General features: G+C 45.6%; 1 protein-coding gene and 1 non-coding gene across 2 annotated transcripts in view; one reads left to right on the top strand and one right to left on the bottom strand.

Moving 5' to 3' along the window:
• Positions 1-3,700: 3,700 nt before the first annotated feature.
• LOC117309967 (small nucleolar RNA SNORA48) lies at positions 3,701-3,845 on the top strand. Its single transcript, XR_004524244.1, has one exon. It is a non-coding gene; the product is annotated as a small nucleolar RNA SNORA48 (small nucleolar RNA).
• A 7,721-nt stretch (positions 3,846-11,566) lies between these two features.
• The window catches only part of CD58 (CD58 molecule), a 48,039-nt gene continuing 41,230 nt past the window's right edge, over positions 11,567-18,375 (bottom strand). Inside the window, exon 6 of the mRNA XM_033862899.2 lies at positions 11,567-16,803. The gene's annotated coding sequence lies outside the window, so the exon portion shown is untranslated. The remainder of the gene's footprint in view (positions 16,804-18,375) is intronic.

Raw genomic sequence — 18,375 nt, 5'->3', positions numbered from 1 at the left:
AATCTCTTCCACCCCATCTTGGTCAGTGGCTGCCTCCCGTCCTTCAGATCTCCATTCAGCCATGACCTCATTAGAAAGCATCCCCTGACCTCCCCAACTAGGTCAATCCCACCATTAGACTCATGCAGGTACCGTGACCTTCTCCAGCACAGAACGCATTCCTCAAGGATGGAATTCTGCACGCATTGATTTACAGTACTTGTGCCTCATTGGACGATGAGTTCAATGATGCCATCATGGAGGTATTTTATCTGTTTCTATTTATTTTTATATCCCTGGTGCCTAGATGCCTAATTCATATTTATTGAAGGAAAGTGGTAGCCAGGGGGAGAGGGAAGGGAAGAATTACAAATGACTTTCTACAGTTGAACCAGAGAGAACCGAAATGGCTTGCTCAAATTCACAGAACTAGCTAGTGATGCAGCAGAAAGTTGGACCCAAGTTTCCAAGGCACATTTCTTTTCCACTCTATCATTCTTTGCTCTGGGGCCTCTGCGGGCCTCTTTGCGCTGAGATGGATAATTGCACCCTGAAAATTATGGCTTTGGAGGCATGCCTGGCCTGGCTCCAGACAGAGGTGGTGAAATAGAACCAGGCTGCAGCTGGGTCCCTTTGTCACAGGCAGGGGCAGAGCAGACCTCTGGGCCCCCTCCAGGTGGGCTACTGGGGCAGTATGGTTGCATTTGGTGGGCATGTAAGACCCGGGATAATCAACGTGCTGGAAGAAGAAAAGTGACCGTCTGCCGTGCTCTTAGAACATGCAAAACCCTGTAAGGGACACTATTTAGTTGATTCTGACATGAGCTCTGCCAAAGAAATATTATTCTCTCCATTGACAGATGAAGAAACAGGTCCAGAGACTGAGCTTCCAAAAGTCACACAGCCAATCAGTGCAAGAATGGTTTTTTAGACTGAATGTGTGAAATTCCTGAGCAAATTCTTAACATCATGATGCATCACAGCCTTGAAGAAGAACAGACCTTACTCCTGTTCAGAATATGAAAAATCAACGTGAGAAGAATGAGAGAGCAGGACCTAGGACCCAAGGGGGAAGGGCTGGCTGGGGGACAAGAAGCACAGAACGTACAAGTCGGGAAGGAACTGGGGCTGGGCAGAGAAGGACTGAGACGATGAGCCCCGAGCTCAGTGCGCTGTCCTACTTCTCCAGGCTGTGCCCTGCATTTACCCCCCAGACTTCTTAGCAAAAGCGTTTTTTATTTCCACTGTCTATGGAAACGTTAATTCCTCAGCAATCAGATGTCCTAGATCTGGAAGAAGAAAGTGGCTGTCCAGTGGCCTGGCTGTCCAGTTCAAAGGAAAATGCAGTGATGCAGCCCCGTCCTTAGTGTTGAGTCTCTGAGCCCTGCTTCAGAGAAACGGGCACAGGGAGGGGACGGAGAAGAAGCCCCGTGTACCCCCGGGAGGCGGGGCTCAGGGAAGGCCACGGGGCTGGCCCTCGGGAGCTCCTGCCTCCCCCTTGGGTGACTTTGGGCTGTTGTTCTGGAATTCCGTTTCCTCCCTCTAGAGGGAGGGGCTGGATGGGATGGCCTCTTATACTCTGTGGTTTTTGCTTCTCCAGCCTAGGTCTGGGGTGCAGGTGAGTGAGAGAAGAACAAGCACAGTGGTGAGCGAGAGTCATCCAGGAGAAGATTTAATCAGTGACCGCAGAGCCATTAAACAGCTAGAGATGGGGTTTGAAACTTCTCAGCCTTTGTTTTGAACCTTGAGGTTTTCTCATGGTCAGTGAGAAAAATGATTGTAGATTTGAATAGATTGTGGGTGCTGTGTTATCTAAATGGCATAGGTTTGGGTGTCAGGCCCAGGTTTAAAAGTCAGGGCTTGGGTAGACGGATGACCCTCTCTGAGCCCCAGATGCCTCGTTTGTGAAAGAGGCACACCTCACAGGGTGGCCGAGAGGTTAGATGAGCTTCCATAGAGAGAGCATCTAGCATAGGACCTGGTAGACTTCCTACCAATCATCTGTCCTCCTCCCCCTCCTCCCACTGCGGAGGGAAAAAATGAAAGTGGAGAATGGAATTAAACTGAATTCAAACTCAGCAAGTGTTTATTGAGCCTCAAATGTGTTTTGCCCTACTCTTTCATACATTCATGTATTCACAACGAGGTGAATATCTAGTGCCACTCTACTACTGTACAGAAGAAGACACTGACGGTCAGGGAGGGCTTCAGCTCATAAACAGAACTGAGATCTGAATGTCTGTCTGCTGGATCCAACCCCAAAGAGTCTTTTCACAGATTCGCAGAGACACCTCTGGGACAGATCTCTGGGGCACAAGTCCACTGGGAGAGGATTTAGCTTGGGGGTTGCTCTGGGAAGCTCCAGTGTTATACAGTTTTATGTAACATCCTCATATTCTTGGTGGTGTGAGGAGGCGCTGGAACAAGGGCCCTCTCGCCCTTGGTCATGGCTGGAATGGAGCCAGCCTTACGTCCACCTGGGGCAAGGGGATCTCTCAACCGCTTCCTACAGTTAGTCAAGGCTTTTCTGGTACTGACACTCCAGCTCCTCGTAAAAGTTACTATTTACATAGTGCCTTGATGTTTTACAGTGATTTCACTCACCTGCTGTGAGGTGAGGGAGAGTATCATTATCCTTATTTTTTTGGGTGGGAGCAGGCTCAGGACCTTCCCTGATTTGCTGGAGGCCACGCCTCCCACGCCCACTGCTGAGAATCTTCCCCCCATCACTGTGCTCTGCATCTTGCCCAGGTGGCTCCTTGCCAAGGGCTAAGGGGTTCTTGTCACCCAGAGGTTGAAGTGAGGGAAGGGCACACAGTCAAAGCACCTGTGAATTCAGTGGTAACAAGGGATTGAGTCAATAATAGTTCCTTGGGCTTCCCTGGTGGCGCAGTGGTTGAGAGTCCGCCTGCCGATGCAGGGGACACGGGTTCGTGCCCCGGTCCGGGAAGATCCCACATGCCGTGGAGCGGCTGGGCCCGTGAGCCATGGCCACTGAGCCTGCGCGTCCGGAGCCTGTGCTCCGCAACGGGAGAGGCCACAACAGTGAGAGGCCCGTGTAACACACACACACACACACACACACACACACACAAAATGTTCCTTAAATATGCACATCCTTGGGCTTCCCTGGTGGCGCAGTGGCTAAGAATCTGCCTGCCAAGGCAGGGAACGGGGGTTGAGCCCTGGTCTGGGAGGATCCCACATGCCGTGGAGCAGCTAGGCCCGTGCGCCACTACTACTAAAGCCCGCACGTCTAGAGCCCAAGCTCCGCAACAAGAGAAGCCACCGCAGTGAGAAGCCTCTGCACCGCAACAAAGAGTGGCCCCCACTTGCCGTAACTAGCGGAAGCCCGTGCGCAGCAACGAAGACCCAATGCAGCCAAAAATAAATAAATAAAATAAATTTTAAAAAATTATTATTAAAAAAATACAAAAACGTGTTGACCTAGCAGTTCCACTCCTGAAAATCTACCCTATAGAAATAAAAATACCCGAATGTATGGCTATGTGCACAAATATGTAGAAGGAATTGTTTATGGTGGAAAAAAAACAAAACCTAGAAACAGAAAAAATGTCCTTCAAAAGAGGTATTATTGAGTATATTATGACATGCCATGAGTATATTATGACATGCCAGGGAATACTCTACAGCCATTAAAAAGAATAAATTGGAGCTATATCAGGTGCCTCACAGGGATTGCCATGAATAATTGATGAGAACCCCCTGGCAATGGGCAAAGAGACACCTGATTGGTGGTGGTGCTCTTGTATCAGTCAGGGGCAAAGCAGATGTCTAGTCCTTTCTTCATTGTAGCTTGATGCCTGGGTTGGTGGCCAGAGCTGTTTCATGGCTGGGGCACATAAAAAAATAAATAAATAAAATAATTGATGAGAAAAAGCAAAGTGCAGGAAATTGGTTATAAAATTTTAAATCATTCCATTTTAAAGAAGAAATAATGCCACCCTCCCCACCCCCGGTCCCCAAGGTGCATGTGAGCCAACACACATGAGCATGGAGAAAAACATGGCAGCATCTCGACCCAGTGGTCATCATGGTTTTTGAGGGAAGGACTGTCCTGTGGCAGGAGAGGGATGGGAGAAAGGGAGGGAGAACCCAATCAGAAGAAAAAGGAAAAGAAAAAAAGACTGCATTGAAATTAATACATATATATGTATTAATATGTATAATATATATATTTATGTATTAACATAAAAGTATCTGTGTAAGCAGATGTAAGAAGAAAATTCTAAATTATATATACATATCTTAAACATTTTTGTTAACCTAAAGCATCCAAATGTACATTCCTTCACCAATAGTTCGACAGACAGCCAAGGTCTTTTCACTGAGAATAAGTCTGTTTGGGAGGACTGGTTCTGCCCCACTCTGCTTTTTGTACAAAAATCGCACCTTTAATGCTTTGTCTGCAATTTCTTTTTTTTTTTTTAATTATTTATTTATTTATGGCTGTGTTGGGTCTTCGTTTCTGCGCGAGGGCTTTCTCCAGTTGTGGCAAGCGGGGGCCACTCTTCATCACGGTGTGCGGGCCTCTCACTATCGCGGCCTCTCTTATTGCGGAGCACAGGCTCCAGACGCGCAGGCTCAGTAGTTGTGGCTCACGGGCCTAGTTGCTCCGCGGCATGCGGGATCTTCCCGGACCAGGGCTCGAACCTGTGTCCCCTGCATTGGCAGGCAGATTCTCAACCACTGCGCCACCAGGGAAGGCCTTTGTCTGCAATTTCTAATTTTAGTTTCTGTAGAGTGAAGTGAGGACTTAGACACTTGGAAAACAACTTTGTACAGGAATCTTTCAGATATTATGCTTCCCCCCCACCAACTTATTCAGTTGTCTTGCCTACACCCAATTCAACAATCTTATTTTAGGATCTCTCCTTTACTGTCTTTCCAAAACTGTCAACTTGGTTCTTACAGAAACAATTCTTTTGCTCTTACCTTCACATTTCCTCAGTTTATGTGACATTTTGTTAAGGTACAACTGGCATTAAACAGGCTTGGGAATAAATACATCTCAGTGTGGGTGACATTCATGTCAACAGGTAGATGCCACTGTATATGGCATCCCGGAAGGTGTGGGCACCCTCTGGTGGCACATTCAGTGCCCCCCACTCCCCGCAAGGGAGCAGCAGTCAGTATGTTTCACGGAGAGAATGCACACGGTCATGGATCCTGGCCGGTCAGTCACAAGAGGTAGAACTTCATTGAAAACCCTTATGTGCTGTGAATTGGTAACCGCTGTTGGATCACATCCAGCTCTCGGATCATGTGACTCTGTCGATTATTCTATGATCGAAATATCTAAGGCTGCAAGCGGATGTGAGAGTGAGGAAGCAGGGAGGATTACAGCCTTCTTTTTCAATACATCACGTGGCATGTTGGCTAACACGGCAAAAAGTCTGGGGCAAGTAGCCTGGCTGAGGAGGGCAGACCTCACGCTTATAATCCTGTCTCAGAACAGGTGATGCAGGGCTGGTTAAGGACTCTGGCCCGGCTTCACATCCCCTAACCTCCTGCATAACTTTGGGAATGTCATCTTACATCACTACATCTGTTCTCTTGTCTGCAAAATGGGGTGACACTGTCTAATTCACAGAGTTCTTTTGAGGCTCACATGAGAGGAATGTTCTTAAAAGTATTCGTCACAACGGCAGGATCATCCGGATTATTTTCATATGTGGACACCCTAGATAACATCTGCAACAATGGCATGGGGTGAGGGACTCCATCCCTACAACAGGCGGCAAGGTTTCCAACAAGGAACATACCCTTTGGAGGCGGATGTATGGGATCTGGAGGCACTTTCACCAGGAATTCACTGCACATCCTTGGGCAAGTCATCAGCTTCGTCATCTGAGACATGGAGAACAAGAGCGGGAAAATCACACTGAGCTTGAGCAGTTACGGTGAGAATTAAATAGAGGTTAGAGTCCAAAGTTGTCTGGAACACAGGAGAGGCCAGGTAGATATCACTCTTGTGGACGTGACTTAGTCTACAAGCTAAGATCTGAAAGAAATGCCATGTCCTCTAGTTTCTACAACTCAACTTATTTCTGACTCTGAGTTCTCATTTCTCTTTGTTGGTGGAATACTTCAACCCCAGTCCTTCCTGGGGACCACCCCCCACTTTGGCGCTGTGGACTGTGATTTGATGTGGTGAAGGACCTGGGGGTGGAGGGTGCTTGACCTTGATCTTTCACGCACACAGGTTGGGCTGGATGTCCTTTGCCCTGTCCGTTTGTCCTGTGGCTCTCTATTGCTTCTAGGACATAGTTAGAGCACATAATTATCTTTGTGGCTTGGCGCACAAATGAGTGCAATACAATAGGGAAGAGTAGGGCCTGTGGATAAAGCCATGCCCATCTAAAAGCATCCAAATCCAAAACAGATGTTTAACACTGTGAGTGCCAAACAAAACACACCTGTGGGCAAATGGGCCTCTTGACTGCTCTGTGGCCACAGTCGGCATCCCCTCACCTCCACCTCTGCTGGGAACGCTGATCCCCAGGGATCCATTTTTCATATTCTCAGAGCTCTACCAGCAAGGCTCTTCCTCCCCACTTCTGGTGTTCCCTACCCCTTCCTCACTTTATTCTTCTCTATAGCCCTTAGTACTGTACTTTCCTTATTTATCTTGTTTAGTGTCTATTTCCACCCACTAGAATGCAGGCCCGTGAAGACAGGTTTTTCATCTGTTTTACTGTTACATCCCAAGTGCCCAGAACAGTGCCTGGCACATAATAGGCACTCAATAAATGTGTTGAATGAAAAAATGGATGGATGGACAGATGGATGGATGGGTGATTGAGTGACTTCACTGTTGAATGGATGAATTGGTTTCCTTTCTTCCCTGATACTTGTGCTTTCAGAAGATTCTCGTCTGGGCTGCAACTAGGGTGAGGTCAGGGAGGCACTCACCTTGGGTGCAAAATTTAAGGGGACACCAAGAAAACTCAGTAATCAAGATAAATGATATTTAATGCAATAGTTTAAAAAATCAGAATTAATGCCAAAAAATCTGTGATGAACAAAATCTCAAACTTTTAAATAAAGACATGATCCTAAAGAAATTGCAGTGAGCTAAAATTAATTGAAAATTATTTAAGATTGTCACTTGGTCAAGGGAAATTCTCAAATATGGCAATGTTCTGAACTGAAAATAAGGTAAGTAAAGAAGCAGACTTTGAAACTTTATTAATGAATTTCTTTTATTAATAAAGTTACAGTCTAATAGGAAAGAACAGTCTAATAAATTCTGTTTTTTTGGTATAAATAAAATGTTTAAATGTAAAATAATGTTGAGTTTTAATATACCTCCTTCTCAATTTTTCATTTTGTAAGCTATTTTAATGTTCTGGAAAAATATGACCTATTAAAATACATGCATATATATATATATATATATATATATATATATATATATGGAAAAAGTTGAAATCTTGCCATCTGCAATAGCGTGGATGGACCTTGAGGTTATTATGTTAAGTGAAATAAGTCAGACAGAGAAAGAAAATAACCTATAATTTCACTCCTATGTGGAATATAAAAAACAAAACAAACAAAAAACAAAATAAATGAACAAACCAAACTAAACACGAAGATACAGAGACTAGAGTAATGGTTACCAGGGGCGACAGGGTTGAGGGGAGGGGGGAGGGCAAAACAGGTCATGGGGATCAACTGTTTAGTGACGGATGGAAATGAAATTTTTGGTGCCGAGCGTGCTGTAGTGTTTACAGAAGTAGAAATATAATGTACTCATGAAACGTATGTAATGTTATAAACTGATATTACCTCAATAAAAAACACATTTAAAAAGGATAAATATTAAAAAGATAAAGGAGGAGGAGGTGAGGGGATTCCAGGCAGCTGGTGAGCAAGGTGGTCTTGATTGGCGCACTTTTCAATGATTCCCAAATCAAGACACATAGGCCTATTTGATCACTAGCTTTCCCTCTGCAGGAAAGGATCTTGAGAAGGAAGAAAAAGAGATCAAGAAGAGGAAGAGCCTGGCAAAAGAGGAAGGGCTTTCTTATTCCCCAGGCATCAGACATTAACACAGGCAGCCCGGGCAACCCACACACTGGCTCACTTTGCTCTCACTTCTGCCATTCCGACCCAGGGGAATGGGTACCACCCAAGACGGCTCGCACCACAACCCCTCAAGGGGGGCTGAGCTGAGCCAGGCCTCCCACTACGTGGTCCCAATAGCCAGTGCTGTGCTTCCTCGGGCTGGTGTACAAATCTGACACTTGGTCGGGGGTTAAAACCGAAGAGGCTCAATTACTGAAAAGTCCTGAGGTTCTGAATCAAACTGAGTATTTTTACTCAACATCGCAAATTATGCACCATGCTGGCTGAGGCCAAAGGTCAATGTCACTACACTGTTTTCGGAGGGAGGGGAGCGGCAGCCAGTCCATCTTGGGGTTGTAAGAAGCCCCTCACATACGTAAAGGTCTTAGATGCACAAAGACAGACTCTGGTACTGAAACTGAAGACCTCGTGCACTCAAGAATCTTCACAGGGACTTCCCTGGTGCCACAGTGGTTAAGAATCCGCCTGCCAATGCAGGGGACACAGGTTCGAGCCCTGGTCCGGGAAGATCCCACATGCGGCAGAGCAACTAAGCCCGTGAGCCACAGCTACTGAGCCTGCACTCTAGAGCCCATGAGCCACATCTAATGAGACCGCATGCCACAACTACTGAAGCCCGTGTGCCTAGAGCCCGTGCTCTGCAACAAGTGAAACCACTGCAACGAGAAGCCCACGCACCACAACGAAGAGTAGCCCCCAGCTCACCGCAACTAGAGAAAGCCCACGCATAGCAACAAAGACCCAACGCAGCCAAAAATAAATAACTAAATAATAAAATAAATTTATTTTTTTAAAAAAGCAAAAGAATCTTCACAGTTTCTGTTTGACATATTTTCTTTTTAGGAATGAAGGAAAATTCTCCCATGTTTGAGCTATTCTTTTATGTCAATTTTACAAAATTGCATGTAACTTTATAAATATTTTTAAAAGATATAGTTTTGTAAGTATTTAATATTCTGCTAATTTGATTTTGAATTGTAAATGTCAAGTATTCTGTTTTGGGGGGTTTTATGTTTTATTAGACTTTGTTAAAAAGGAAAAATTATACATTTTTCGAATGTTTTTATGAGTAAATTTAATGTACTGAAAATAAAAATTAAAAAAAAAACAAAAAAACAAAACTGAGGGTGGATGTTGGGAGGCACCCTGGTGTCAAAGGAAGGCATTGGAGACGAGGCCAAGATTTTAGGGCTCCTGCTTCTGGGCCTTTCACTGGACTAGCTGTGAGTGCTTGGTCCAGTTCCCTTCCTTCTCTAAGCCCCAGTCTTCTCATCTGTCTGATGGGACCTCTGAAAACCCCTCCAGCTTTGAGTCTAGAAGGTGGAATTCAGCATAATATTGGTGCCTTTGATCCATGGTCAACACAAGTGGTTAAAAGCAAGCCCTCTCTCTAGAGAATACCTAAAGATACACTCTTCCTTTGAGTAAACATAAAACAAAACTTGGAAAAGCATTTCTGAGGACTCCTAACTATATGTGGAAAAATAGACCAAACACATCTATATTATCACAGTGTGGCTTGGTGGTCGAGAGGCCACTGGGGCCACACTGCCTGGGTTTGAATCCTGGTTCTGCCACTTATAACTGACTGACCTTGAACAAGTACATGTCAGTTTTCTCATTTGTGAAACAAGGAGAGTGATAGTACCTGCTTGTCCCTTGGAGAGGGCTGCCAGTGGAGACAGAGTTTTGGGGAGAAGGGCCAGGGGATGCAGAGATGGGTGTGATTAAAACACAAGGCTGAGGCTGCAGGGTAGACGGTTGACGGTGGAAAGGAGGTTCCAGTGGCTTTGCACGAGGACACCCACAGAAGGAGGAGAGGGGCAGGAAGCATGGGGCAGTGTAGAAATGGGTGGGCAGAAGAAGGCAGATGACCGGGGGATGTGTACACTGGGCAGAGCCTGGCTAAGAGGGGAGGAGGGAGAAACACAATGGGACAATCTGTCTCAAGATTCTAAATTAAACTCTGGTTTAAAGGGCTTTCATAGACTCACTAGCTAGCGTCTGAAGCTAGTTCTTTGCTCAGACTTCCAAACAGAAAGTTGCTTTTTGACCTGGTAACTTTCAGCCCCGGGTAGAGAGGAGAAACGAAGTCAGAGTCGTGAGGGGAAGGAAGTTGCCTACACAGCCTTTCAGCCTCCAAAGAGCTGAGAGCTGAGCCTGGGCTGAGAAGCTGATGGGGAAGGCCTACTTCAGGATGAGATGCCAGCCTCCTCTATATTTCTTTTTTGGCCACGCCCCGCAGCTTTCGGGATCTTAGTTCCTCCACCAGGGATTGAACCTGTGCCCCCTGCAGTGAAAGCTCACAGTCTTAACCACTGGACCACTAGGGAAGTCCCAATTCCTTAGTTTCTTTTTCAGTAATAACAGTTTTATTAGGACAACCCATATACTATAGAATCCACCCATTCAAAGTGTACAATTCAATAGTTTTAGTGTGTTCAGAGTTGTGCAGTCACTGCAATCAATTCTAGAACATTCTCATCATCCCCCAAAAGAAACCTTGTACTCATGAGCAGTCCCTCCCTCCCCCCACCCCACGTCCCCCTCCCAGCCCTATTCTGGAAATTTTGTATAAATAAAATTGTATAGTATGTGGTCTTTTTAAATTGGCTTCTTTTACTTAGCATGTTTTCAAGGTTCATCCATGTAGTAGCATGAGTCAGACCTTCATTACCTTTTTTTTTAGTTTTAAAAAATGTTTTTTATTTTATTTATTTATTTATTAAAATTTTTTATCTTATACTTTTTAAGATAAAAGCATATATTATTTATATAATGGGGGGGAACCCCACAATATTTTCAAGGGAGAGAGAAAAAAATCTGGATTAGTAAAATAGGAACTTGGCATTCAAGATCTATTCCAGGTTTAGAATACCAGTAGAGATTGGCTGACATCCTAAAAGATTGGTCTGTTCTCTAACTTTCGGCCAGTGAGCACCAAACTCAGGAAAGCCTTCAACCTTATTCACAGAAGAGAATGGGCAATAGTAGTAGCTACTGTTTATAAACTAGGCCTTGTGCTTAACGATTTGTAACTGTCATCTTCAACAATCCCATGTGGTAGATGCTATTAGCCCTGTTTTATACATGAAACCAAGAGAGCTTACATAACTGACTCCAAATCTGCACATAAACCCTCCTCCGACAACAGGAAAACCATCTGAAGGGCAAGTGACACTGAAGGTTGAACAAATTACCGTCTTGGTGGAAACAGTAACAAATTACAATAAACTCTGACCCAGAAACTGCTGAAGAACAGGATCTAAGAATATTTACTGGTGAAAGATAGGTGTTCAAATATGACCTATCTTCTATCGTTGCCTTAAATAATTAAATGCTAGCTACTTATAAATTCAGTGGGAAACTCATTCTACGCAGATATAGGTAGGTTTCCGTTACCCAAATGCAAATCTAATCAGGTCTGAAATCCTAAAAGTAGAACATTAAGCTAAATGATAACTCTCCCAATATGTTTTCAGTTTTTTTTTTTTTCTTTCTTTTAATGGCACCTCATGGGAGCCTGGACACAATGTCCAACTTGAGAATCACCTCTAATTTTCTTTTTTTTCTTTAATTAATGAATTTTATTTATTTTTGGCTGTGTTGGGTCTTCGTTGCTGCACGCGGGCTTTCTCTAGTTGCAGCGAGCGGGGGCTACTCTTCATTGTGGTGAGCGGGCTTCTCATTGCGGTGGCTTCTCTTGTTGTGGAGCACAGGCTCCATGCGTGTGGGCTTCAGTAGTTGTGGCATGCCGGCTCAGTAGTTGTGGCTCACGGGCTCTAGAGCACAGGCTCAGCAGTTGTGGTGCATGGGCTTAGTTGCTCCGTGGCATGAAAAATGTTTGTTTGTTTAAATTTTAATTTTTAGCTGAGTTGGGTCTTTGTTGCTGTGCTGTGCACGGGCTTTCTCTAGTTGCGGCGAGCGGGGTCTACTCTTCGTTGCGGTGCACCAGCACCAGGGAAGCCCCAAAAATGTTTTTTAATATTATACGAACACACCATAGAGTATATTCTCTCATAAACACTATGTGGGTCAAGAAATAACAATGTCAACTCCCCTGAAGCCCTCATGACCCTTCACAGTCAGTATGCCCTCCTCCCCCATCATTTAGAGTACGAATGACCTTTTCTTTACCATATAGCACCACACAGTATAGTCTGCATCACTAAAGACCTTCATTACTTTTTATACTGAATATTATTCCATTGTATGGATAGACCACATTTTATTGATCTGTTCATCAGTGGATGTATATTTGGATTATTTCCATTATTTGCCTATTGTCAATAATGATCTATGAACATCCGTGTACAAGTTTTTCTGTGGACATATGTGTATATTTTTCTTGGGTGTATACCAAGGGGTGGAATTGCTGGGACATGTGGTTATACTTCCTTCATTCTTTGCATACACTTCCACTTTAGGATATGGTATACTCCTCACAAGTGCTCACAGGTCTGCTTGCCCCGTCATGCTATGAGCTTCCTCCGAATACCCCATGGAAACTAGCATCTAGAAAGCACTAAACAAAAGTGTGTGGGGTCTTCCACTGTTTCAGATGATACTTACAGAGTAAGACGAGGCCTGGGAACTGACCTTTGGATCTTACAATGAGGGGGTCATCAGTAAGCTTGGCAAATAGTGGGGGCGAAAGGCTGATTGAAGTGTGTTCAAGAAAGAATGGGGGGGACTTCCCCGGTGGTCCAATGCAGGGGACGCGGGGTTCAATCCCTGGTCGGGGAACTAAGATCCCACATGCCGTGGGGCAACTAAGCCCGCCTGCCTCAACTACTGAGCTCGCGCACCTCACTGAGAGAGGCTGTGCGCCGCACGCTACAGAGCCCACGTGCCCTCGAGCCCGCGCCACAACTAGAGAAGAGGAAACCTGCACACCACAACTAGAGAGAAGGCTGCGCGCCCCAATGAAAGATCCCGCATGCCTCAACGAAGATCCCGCGTGCCGCAACTAGGATCCGATGCAGCCAAAAATAAAAATAAAGTCAATAAATAATAAACAAATCTTAAAAAAAAAAAGAAAGAATGGGGAGAGAGGAGTCAGAAAAATGAAGTACAGATCATTCTTTTGAGGAACTTTTCATAAAAGAGAGCAGAAAAATGAGACAAGAGCTGGACAGGGAAGTGTAGTCGAGCATTTTGGTTTTTTGAAGATATGAGAAATGACAGTATGTTTGTATGATGTCGTTGAAAAGTTAAAGCTGATGCTGTGGAGACAGGTGGACAAAGACAAGAGTCATGTCCCTATGCAGATGAGGGGAGAGGGTGTCCCGTGCATAAGCAGTGTGAATGATTCGTCCCCTGAAATTCATGTTGAAACCCTCACCCCTACTGCGGCTGTATTTGGAGATAAGGCCTTCGAGGAGGTGATAAATGTTAAATGAGGTCATAAGGGGAGGTCCCCAATCCAGTAGATTGGTGCCCTTCTAAGAGGAAGAGACACCAGAGCTCTTCTCCCTGCCACGGGAGGACACAGCCAGACAAGAAGGGTTCTCACCAGGAACCACACTGGCCGGCACCTGATGTGGGACTTCCCAGCCTCTAGCACTGAGACAAACACATTTCTGTGTTTTAAGCCAGTCTAGGGTATTTTGTTATGGCAACCCGAGCACACTAAGACAAGGGGAGAGATTGGTTTTAGGAGCAAGGAGATTTCATCTACGGTAACAAGAGGCAAAGCACGTGGGTGCCGATGCAGCTGGGTGAGGAGATGTGTGGTGGGAAGGTGGGAGCTAGGTGGGAGAAGGGTTCTCCTCAGTGCTTTTGTTTTCAGTGATATGGGAAGCAAGGTGAGCAGTTGAGAGTTGTTAGTATTGCAGGTCTAAGAAGAGCAATGAGGAAGCAGTGAACGGACCAGGGCAATGCAGCGAGGACATCTGGGAAACACTGTGAGTCCCTTTGAGGTCTGCGGTCATTGAAATCAAACTTGTCAGCTGGGTGGTGTGTTTTTCTCCAGGATGTTCAGCAGTTTGGATGCAGGGAGGGAACTAGTAGATGCAACTATAACCACAGTTGGGGTTTGGCCAAGTGAGGGGGTAAAGAGTGAGGGTTAGAGGAGTGATTACATTGATGCACGCTGAACACCCCAAACAGTGAGGAGAACGAAGACCCCGAGCAGCTGAGGGCCAGGGAAGAGGCAGGATGGCTGGCTTGCAGGTCCTGGTGGGCTTGCAGGAGTTTGGGATTCGGGGGCCCTCAAGGGTGTGGTGTGGAAGATAACAAGCAGAGAGGGCACGCTTGTAGCTGAGATGGTGAGGGACTGCGGGCTTTACTGATAAAAAGGTCAGGAGCAGGGCGTGCTGGGAAAGGAAGAGCCCTGGGGGAGACCATGATTCGCAGGTTTTGAAAACACTCAGATTCTGAAAGGAGCAGCGTTAAGGGAGAGTGATTTCCACCTGGTACTAAACATCTTTACGCCACGAGGAATAAAAAGGATAACTCAGAAAAGGGCTATCAGGTGGTGGTGATCTGCTGGTGTGAGCATCAAAGCTGGGCAAGGAGCAATGGTCTGAAAGCAGGAACGAGCTGGGAGGATGCCCCCTCCCTCTGGGACCAGCATACAAGGCGCACAGGAGAGGAGAGCTTCCACTTGAGAGGGTTGCGGGAAGCAGCAACCTAGGGGAGAGCCAGGGTTCCTGACAACAGAAAGGGGACATGAACATTCGTTGAAGAGGATACTAGGAATTTTACTGTTGACTGATGGGGTCAGAAAGGGCCAGAGAGAGCGTATGGGGACCAAAGTACGGAAGACACATTTCGTTAAGACAGCTAAGCCACCTGGAGGCCAAGGCGGGAGCTCTTCTCTGGGGTGCGCAGGGCTTCCAGGCCTCGGTCTCCCTCTTACTGACGCTGTGGGGAGCTGGATGCCACTGTGTCCCGGGGCCCCTTTGCAAACACCCACCTTGGAGGGAAGAAACATCTCCTCTTTCAGGCTGAAGACTCTCATGTGACAGGAACTGCAGGGAGAGTGCGGGCTCAGGAGCGAAGGCCTTTGCACGGTGACTCCGGGGATCTCGGGTTTCTATGATGGCTGCCCAGCGGAGAGCTGGGGCAATTCACCTCTTTATCCAGGAGAAGCTGCTGTTCTGCATGCGTACAGCAGCGGTCCCCAACCTTTTTGGCGCCGGGGACTGGCTTCCTGGAAGATAATTTTTCTACGGACCGGTGGTGCGGGCGGTGGGTTGGCGGGGCGTACGGTTCAGGCGGTAATGAGAGCGATGGGGAGCGGCAGGTGAAGCTTTGCTCACCACTCACCTCCTGCTGGGCGGCCCCATTCCTAAGAGGCCGAGGACCGCTCCCGGCCCGAGGCCCAGGGGTCGGGGACCCCTGGTGTATATCACTTTACAGTTTGTTTTTTCATTCGTTTGTTTTGGGTGCTGATCAAGATACAGATTTTAACACCCAAAGTATTTTATAACTTTTCCCATTTTTGCCACTTTAAAGTATGAATTCCAAGAATAATTCATTTCTCACTTAAGACTGATTGCAGTTAGGAAAGAGGAAAAAAATAGATGAAGAATTTTTTCAGGTTAGTATTTTCTATTGAGAGGAGACAGTGCAAGTAAGATTGAAGAAGTTATTTCAAACATATACAATAGTACATATATTGGTTACTTAAAATTTAAACATTTGGGAAGAACATGAAATTGTTATAGCCTCGTAATTTACAAATAATGCACATTGTACAACAAAAATGTATTTTTTGATGAATGACAAACATGCTTCTGAAACAAATTCTCTAAATATACAATTAAAATTTTAATTTTCTTTTTAAATTAACTTTTATTGGAGTATAGTTGGTTTAAGAGTTCTCTGTTTACCTGCCAATGTGACAGCTAACTAACATGATAAACTACCGTGCTACTGATCCTGCAATGAACTGTTTTTCCTCTAAAACCAAAGAGTGGATTATAGATTTTAGTAAAAAACCTTCACCTCCTGAGTCATGTGACTATTTTGTTTTACAACTCTAACAAGAAAAAAAGAGCCACTTAGTCACATATATATATATATATATATATACACATACTTACATTATTTACAAAGATTTACATTTCTCCAAAAATACAATTTATAATAAACAATTATGGGACAAGACAGTATCTGGTGATACTCAGTGTTGGTGACAGAGTAGAAACTAATGCCTGTTGTTTGTTAGTCCTTGTTTCTTCCATGAAGCATTATTTTTTGTTGTTATAAATTTATTTATTTGTTTTATTTTTGGCTGTGTTGGGTCTTCATTGCTGTGCACGGGCTTTCTCTAGTTGTGGTGAGTGGGGACTACTCTTCGTTGCAATGTGCGGGCTTCTCACTGCAGTGGCTTCTTTTGTTGCTCCAGGTGTGCAGGCTTCAGTAGTTGTGGCACGCAGGCTCAGTTGTTGTGGCTCGCAGGCTCTAGAGCGCCGGCTCAGTAGTTGTGGCGCACAGGCTTAGCTGCTCCGCGGCATGTGGGATCTTCGCGGAACAGGGATCAAACCCATGTGCCCTGCATTGGCAGGTGGATTCTTAACCACTGTGCCACCAGGGAAGTCCTGAAACATTGCTTCTTATAAAGGGTCCATTCAGGTTAGACTTCCAAAGTTTCCTCAAGGATGAGGTAATACTCAAATGGTAAATCAGATGCCTTCTCAAAGTGACTGAAATAACGTAATTAGCATGCGTTTGACTTCATCTTCTGTTACCAAACAACAGGTGCTATAAAAGAAATATCTCATATTAGTATAAAATGCAGTCAGTCTGTGCTGCAGTCTATGAGTCTATAAATTACCCTCCGATTCTAATGCAGGTAGCCCTTTTGTAATAAACCCATCAAAAGCAAGGGTTCTAGGGAGCAGAGATGGAGGGAGATTGGTCTTGGGCTCTCATGAGATGGTAGCTGGAGATCCACCAGAAGGTCTACTCTCAGTGCACAGCACTAATTCACAGTCCCATCTTCTCAAACCAACTCAGTCTTTGAGTATAAATGAAATCTCCAAACAACAGAGCTGGGCCCTTAAGACCCATATGTAAACTGTCACCCCTTCTAACAGTCATCTCCTTCTTTGCCACATGAATCCCTGGGTGTGGTTTTCTTCTTTCAGTTTCTCTTTCTGATTATTCATCTCTGTGGTGATGACAGAGCACCCTCGGGTAACTCAGAGGAAATCAGCCCAAACACCCAGCTCCAGCCTTGACCAAGTCCCTGCGAACTGAGATTCCATTCCATGGCTTTTTTTGTCTTCCCCACAGTCTATATTTCCATAGGCCAGATCAGACCACAGCTCCCAAAATATCTGCATTCCTTTGGTAACAGGAATTCATAAAAATTTAGTGCTGGAGTCACGGGTTAGATAAAGGAAATAGGAGTTTTCCTTACGAAGAACCCTGTAGGACTTGAAAATGGGTGCTGGGGATTTCTGAGGGGGATGAAGTGGGCAGCAGCTCTCCACCTAGCCCTGGCAGCACAGGCTCTTCCGCAGGGACTTTCTCACCCTCTCCCACAGCCAGGTGCGTCCACTGCCAAAGAATCAGGCCTGCGTCTCCAGTTCTCCTTCAGACTGAGGTAGCACCTGCAAGTCTTTCTTCCCAGAGAATTGGGGGACTCGGCTCCCTTTTTAATTTGGTTGGCTCTGTTTTCCAGACATTTACCAAAAGTGAAGAATACCAGCACTGTCTTGGTGAGAAGTGTAATATCACACCCAACTTCCCTCAGATATCTGATATTTACTTGGTTGCCCTCAGATATATATATTTTTTTGCGGTACGCAGGCCTCTCACTGTTGCGGCCTCTACCATGGCGGAGCGCAGGCTCAGCGGCCATGGCTCACGGGCCCAGCCGCTCCGCGGCATGTGGGATCTTCCCGGACCGGGGCACGAACCCGTGTCCCCTGCATCGGCAGGCGGACTCTCAACCACTGCGCCACCAGGGAAGTCCCCCTCAGGTATTTTTAATTGGGGTTAGCTCTTCCTGACACTGGTCTTACGGAGATGTGACAAGTTCACATTTCTTCCTGGTTGTGCTTGCCCCTCCCCAGCTCCTCTCCCAAGCCCTGCCTCTCCATCATATCTGTAACCCTTTAATAACTGAGTTGAGGGAACTTCCCCCTGCAGCCACAGTGGGCTCTTTAAATCTAAAGAGTATTATTAAATAGGGTAGGAAACACACAAAGTACAAAATCTGAATAGCAAACAAAAATACGCCAAGGAAAGTAAGCTCCTCTCCCACACCCAACCCCATCCTACCTAGGTTTCTCCCTGGGATGTTACCTTAAGAAGTCAGGTTTACTT

Source organism: Tursiops truncatus, chromosome 1, assembly GCF_011762595.2.
Source record: "Tursiops truncatus isolate mTurTru1 chromosome 1, mTurTru1.mat.Y, whole genome shotgun sequence".
NCBI classification, from domain to species: Eukaryota; Metazoa; Chordata; class Mammalia; order Artiodactyla; family Delphinidae; genus Tursiops; species Tursiops truncatus.
The sequence above is the reverse complement of the archived record's forward strand: the minus strand, read 5'-3'. Positions and strand labels throughout refer to the sequence as shown.